Source organism: Gavialis gangeticus, unplaced genomic scaffold, assembly GCF_001723915.1.
Source record: "Gavialis gangeticus isolate Ggan-Ray unplaced genomic scaffold, GavGan_comp1, whole genome shotgun sequence".
NCBI classification, from domain to species: Eukaryota; Metazoa; Chordata; order Crocodylia; family Gavialidae; genus Gavialis; species Gavialis gangeticus.
The window spans coordinates 18,551,833-18,558,699 of NW_017728996.1; positions in this window are offsets into that span (position 1 = coordinate 18,551,833).

The following is a 6,867-nucleotide window of genomic DNA, read 5'->3' on the forward strand; positions in this document are numbered from 1 at the left end:
TCGCATTGTCGGCCCATGTTCATCTTGGAGTCAATAATGACTCCAAGATCCCTTTCTGCCTTCATGCTCTCAAGAAGGGAGTTTCCCATTCTATAAGTGTGCTGCTGGTTTCTACTGCCCAAGTGCAGCACCCTGCACTTGTCAGTATTGAAACACATCCTGTTTATGTCAGCCCACTCCTGTAACCTATCCAGGTCTCAGTTCTTTCTCACTAATTGACGTGTAATTTTTGGCTGAGATTTACCCATAAACCTCTTAACAAGCAAAAAGTAAAGAGCATGCATGGCAAACAATCATCAGTAATCAAAATTAGCAAAGGAGAACACACTTATTGATGTGTGAAATATCTCAGCCATCAGTCAAACTGGTCTTGCAGCACCAAGGATATAGGCAGCACTTGGGCTAACGCTTCTGTAATTTTTAGAGTCAGTCATTCAGTTTTAGGACTTCAGGTTTAGAGTTAACTATAGCAATGTTCCATTGGGCTGCATTTTAATATAGCTGATTGCATGTATGAGTGATCAGCATGTTCCATAAAGTCAGAGAGATGATGTTTTCCCCATTAGCTTAACACAGTCTCAGCCCAAGTAAGTCTCAAGCTGTGAGAAACACATTTTTAGGTGCTGTAAACCAAGGTTAGACATTTCACACTGTAATCAGAACTGGCATCTTCCAGTGAGCTCCCTTACTATTCAAAAGCAGAACTGATTGTATAGTAACAAGGCTGATAGCATGAAAGAACAATTTCTCTAGCAGAAGATTTTTTTGAGGTACTTAGATGACCTGTTAAAAAAGTAGTGTAGACAAGACTCAAACCTAGGCAACATCTCCCATGGCCTCCCAAATGAATACCGAACCCACATCATCTCTTATTTGATGCAGTGCCTCCCTGTCATTTTTGCACTCAGCACAGTAATCTGATTGATACTCCTCTTCAAACATCACCCAGTTTCATCAATCCCTACCTCTTGCATCAAATGCATACTACAATGCCTAAAGCAAGTTACTAATTAGGTGCCCAATCTTGCATCTAATCAGGAGCCTCTATCCAGCTAATGGTTCCAATTGCAGGATTATGACCTAGTGAGATGTCTATATGGAAAAAGCGAGGTTTGTGGGCTACTTTTTTTTTTTAAAACAAAACTTTCATGAATATAGATCTGTGCTGCCTCTTCTATGAATTAGATCTTTTTAATAATTCAAGCTGATTTTAAGTATTTTTTTTATTCTAAAAAGTACTAAAAAGATAGGCTGACTACTAAATTAACAGTGTGTTTCCTACAAATTACAGATTTTAATAGCACTAGTCACAGTTATTGAGATACCCAGAGATAATCCAAATAATGAAGTGAAACAATTTTAAAAAAGACTCAAAGACATTAAGTTCAGAAATGCCCCTGGCTTTTTGTGTTATGAAATGATGGAGCAGGCATATACTCCAACAGTTGATAAATGTGACTTGTAGATCAGGCCCCTCTGATTTAGCACATAATATTATTTTCTTATACTTGATTTTGGAAAAATATTTTCAATAGAGTCAACTATTTACAGACAAGACAAAAATAAGGGTCCTAACCATATCACATTGCTAACTCTTGCAATTTTATCACAGATCTCACAATCCTTTTGTCCCAGCTTTTGGAATCTGGTGATTTTGAAAGAATTTGTACATTGATTTCTACCCCTCTCCCCCAAAACTAAGTTTCTAGCTTTTATGACTGTGGAGAAAATATAAAAGTATGACCCAAGCACACCATTAAAGGATCAGGAAGAAAAACAAACAGAAAGAAATCCTGGTGCGTTAAACTAAAAACTTGAGACATTTTAAAAACAATCTCATGATTCTTGTAGTGTGATTCATCATCTTTTTATGATTGCGTGGGGTTGTCAATACTGATTTTGTATTATATCAAGTAGGGATTTCTTTGGGCGTTTTATCAGTGCTTCTCTTTATTTCATGTTAAAGTTCAAATGCTAATCAGGAGTGTGATGTAATCACTGACCTGTGCAGGGGACACAACCACCATAAGCCACCCTAACCTATGAGTTACAGCACCCAAAATAGGACTTGGTTGCAGTCCTTAAGCACTTCTTCAATATCATTGTTAAATAACAATAACGGGGGAGACAAGACCCTAGTCACCAGCTGGGCAGAGACACTCACCATCCTTCTCAAGCTATCTAGATAGAAGGGGGAGCTGTGACCCCATTCACCTGAGACCCTCTACTCTGCTCTCAGAGGAACTATGCCAGTGACTGCTTCTTGTATCAGCAGCTACTTGTACCCTAGTCCCTGTACATCCAGCCACTCTGTCAGTCAGTCTGGCTGGAACCAGAAATCAAGAGACTCATAATATGTCCTCATCTTTGTTATTAACAGGGTGAGAACATGTTCAGTTGTGAATTTTAATGGGAAATATAATTTCAAATCCAGGCCTTGCAGTCATTCAAAGGTTTGTAGTCTTAGGTTAATATACTTTTCTCTCAGTCTCTCTCACCTCTTCTTTCTATATGACTTTTAATAATAACACTAAAGTTATCTGAAAATAATCTGAATGGCAGAGGCAGGTAAGTGTTTGCAAGCTGGGCATTGCACTCGTCTGGGTTGGTTATTTAGCCCTTCCTTTATTCATCTCTGTGTCCCACAGCCTCATCAGGCAGCAATGTGTCACAACATTACACACCGCAAATTAAGCATCACATCAAGCTGTTCGCAGTCTGAGATGTACGAGAAATATATTTTGGCAAATGCACACGAGCATCAAAGCGCAGAGACTTAAGTGTCTATGGGCACAAAGGTTTGGTCCAAATTGTAGACTCAAGGCCAGCTCCTCTGATGTGGTGACAAAGGGTATTGTGCACTAGTGCCTGTGCTCTTCTTTGATCACCATGCTGTCCTTTTACAGGCTGGTACCTATGAACTTTGTGGGAGCAGCTTGGGATCCCTGTTTATCTTGCTCCCACACACAAGTGCTGACATGCTTAAGAGTTTCTCCATTTCTTGTTTGCTAAATTATCCCTTCCCCTCCCTGACTGTAATTCAGCACCTAAATCTGAGGCATCAGAGGGAATGATCTGAAATACTCACAGAGGATATACAGTAAAGAGAAGGCAGAAGACAATCTGCTGTAGTATACAGTGCATAATTCCCTATCAATGCATCAGCAAACACAGATTCCATGGCAGCTAGCCTGACAGATGGGTAATTGGAGCTATGTGCTTGTATTCTGTGATGCATGGCAATGTCTCCTATTTTTTAAACAACACAAAAGTAACCTGGATGATATGTCTTTGCTTGTTTATTATTGCATTGGGCCTGCTGCTCTTGATGCTCAGATACGGCTAAAATTTGGGGCAAATAGACACACGTAGCATCCATGGCGAATCCTCATTCCTACTCCACAAAATTACCCACACACTCTTCTGGGCACTCCTCTGCTCAGCTTTTCCAGTACATCAGTCCCATGAAATTCCCATCAGCACCTAGAAACAGACAACGGGGTCCAAATACAGTCAGGCACCTCGGTCTTCAACTCGTATGAACTGGGATGGTTCTAGACAAAGATTTCAGTGTCAACGTGATGAAGGAATGGTGACTGTTGTGCTTCTTTCAAGACTGCTTTGAATCCTTGGATGGCAATGACCATCTTTTATTCTGTGCCCGCAATGCTTCCCAATGTGTATGGGGTCCAATCAGGGGCACTTTAAATCTTTAAATCAGTCATGCCCTGCTGCTTGTGGTTAGTGGCTGGATTTCTGCCACCACTTGGGCAAAGCTGAGAGAGGGTCTGGCCTTGGGCAGACACCCAGAAAATTAGATTGTTGCTGAAAGCAGGTAACCATGTTCTGATGAGATTAGTCTGGACTGCAGTGTGAGGTCAGATAGCTGCACTCTGAATCCGTGCTCTGCAACCACAAACTCCCTGCCAGGGCTGGGGTTTTTTTTTCCTTAAGTTTTTCCCAAACTGTCACTTCAGACAATCTGCCTCTAATGCCGCCTTTTCAAGTAATTTCCCTTGCTGCTTTCACTGACATGAGTTTAGCCCTGCTCGGGAAGTGAACTGGGGATACATTTAATATGAAAAGAGAGATTCAAGGTAATCAAACACCTGCTCCCACTAAAACAAAGCCTTTCCTCTTCACAGATTATTGAGCGCTGATGAGGGGAAAGGAAGTCACATAGACTCTTTAATGCATATAATGGGCCACTTTTTCAAATGGTCAAATCGTACTAGCACCTTGGAAAATAATGATGACGGTGATAATGAATAATACTTTGTTCTTATATTGTGCACAGATATGGAAATACTTTTGCAAACATTTCATATGCTAAAGCCTCCCAGAACCCTTTTAGTGCCTGGCTGAGTATTATCCCTTTCTGTCAAATAGATACAGCTCAGCATGCAGAAGAGAAGGTCAGGCATTTCAAAAGCAGTTGTCTTCGTTTTTCTCTTTGGGTGCCTAGCTGGAGACAGCTATGGTCTGATTTGCAGCGGTTTTGAGGCCTCCCCTCCACCCCCCCTGCTCCCATTGACTTCAGATGGAGCCAGGGATGCTCAGAATTTCTCTCCTAGTTTTATACTGCTGCCCATCACTGCATTATGTGAGGGCCGTGTCGTTAATAGTGACCTACTTAACTAGTGGCGAGACAATGCCATTTTTGCAGCTTTGTCCCAGCACAAAGAGCCTACTTCCTGGGCATTTCGTGGCAGCCCCACCCCTTGGCGCTGCTTGGTGGAGAGGCCCAGTTCCCCAGCACTAATTGGCAGAGAGGCTTGCGGGGGAGGAGGGATGAAGGGGCGACCACCATCTTCACTGCTGGCTGCCCTCTCTCTGGCCTGACCCCTTGGCACTAATTGGCAGAGTCCCTGGCATGGGGGAGGAGAGCAGAGGGTCTTGTCTGCTGTCCGACCAGCTGGTGCCTTCCCCTCCCAGGTGAGCTGTGAGGCCCACCCAGGAGGGAAAGACTTAATAAAAATTATTTTATTAAGTTTGGGGGTTTTTTTTCATGGATGTCATAGGCAACCCTGGATTTCACGGGCACCCCCAAATGTTGCTGCTCCCATGAAATCTGTGAAATTGTGATTTAGGTAGGTCCCTAGTCATTAAGAACCAAGCCAAAGCTGCCACAAGTTAGACCCCAAATTATGGCATTTGAAATAAAGCATATATGTCATTATTAATATCTAGCTAGCTAGATAGATAGATAGATTTTACTCCAAGTCAAATCAGGGATAGAAGTGGATATAGATACAGGAATCCTGATTCCCAGCTCTCTGTCATAACCAGTACACCCTTCCTTAAGCCAGAATTGTTCTTCCCACCTTCACTGTATCTCCTTCACATCTCCCCTACAGCATGATACCATGCAACTATCCAGAAAGATACCTCTCTAGATGTAGAGCAGAAGAATCACACAAGTAAACATGACATCCCATTTTTTCCAACAGCATTTCATTTCTCTCCCCCTGCTCATGCAGCATCCATCTATGGCTTCCTGGCACTGCCCTCCGTCACATGTTCAGGGGTTCTTGCTTTCTGCACAAACACACAATATCTTGTTATTCTTTGCTGTTTCCCCTCACAGGCTCACATGCCTTCATTTGGTTGTCACTGATACTTCAAGGGTCTTGAAAATACTTTTGATGAATGGCATTTTACAAAAGTAATGTGAAAAGTGAAGGGGCCACATCAAAAGTTAACTCAGATTTCCACATTCATCACAAATTGCCACCATCCACATGGAGATAACAGTGTGAAGCCAACTGTGTGTTACAGACTGGCCCCATGGAACACTTGCACTAAGTAACTTGCAGCTGTATGATTCATTTACCTCTGTGTATTACATCTAAGCATCACTGCAATGGAGTGAAACACTGGACATGCATAAAAACTAGATATGAAAGGCCTGGGATGTGCTTAAAAACCCGAAATGTCTATTGTCCCCTCCTAGAAGATCAGCAGTTGAATTCAATCGTGAACTCAGTCTAAGACTTGGAGAACTTCTGCATCTGATGGACGAGCATTGCAATAATTGCATAAGTGCTTTTATGTAATGCCTATTACCATATTGTCTGGGCACCTCATATTTATTTATAAAAGCTCCAGGAACAAAAAACAAGGATCCACATTGGAAGGAAATATTTAAATTGGCCTTGCAGCAGGATGACAGCATGCCTTTATTCGTATAATCACATGGGACTGAACTCTAAGTGCATTCAACACCATCCTATCTGACATCTTATACTTTGTCCTGACTCTTGCCAAATATGGAGGGTACTAAGATCCAATACAAATAAAGCCACCTTATTCAGAAAGCACTGTCACTGGCTCTAGAGAACTCTCTCCTGGATCTAAGACCTTGCAAAAATCCCTTCTGATCTTGAACTGGTATGGAAGGATATGAGTGCAGTGCTGCTTTTTCAGCCAGCCGGTCTATACAAGTCTCTATTGATTGAAGGCAGCACCCAGAAACAAACAGATAGCAAATGGGTAGGGAGAAGTGTTCTGTCCCCACCCTGTTGAACTTGATGACATATATGCTATTTTATATACGGAGATTTAGCATGTGTAAAAATAGGTCTCATTGGCATGGCTGAAACGATGCTAAGAGTTCAGATAAGCATTGTGACAATTGAGAGGGAAGCTCGGGGGGGAAGGGAGTTCTCCTGAGGAACGAACAATATCAAGCGAGCTTTGAGCTGCCAGCTTCTGCTGCTGAAATCAAATGCGCTGGCAACAAGCCACCAGAGTACATAGAACAAGCAGCAGCTGGTAAAGTAAAAGTACATTAAAAATGCATTAAGTAAGCAAAGTAAAAGCAGAGCAGAATCTAGTAGGCACAATTTTCATGTGATTTATTTATCA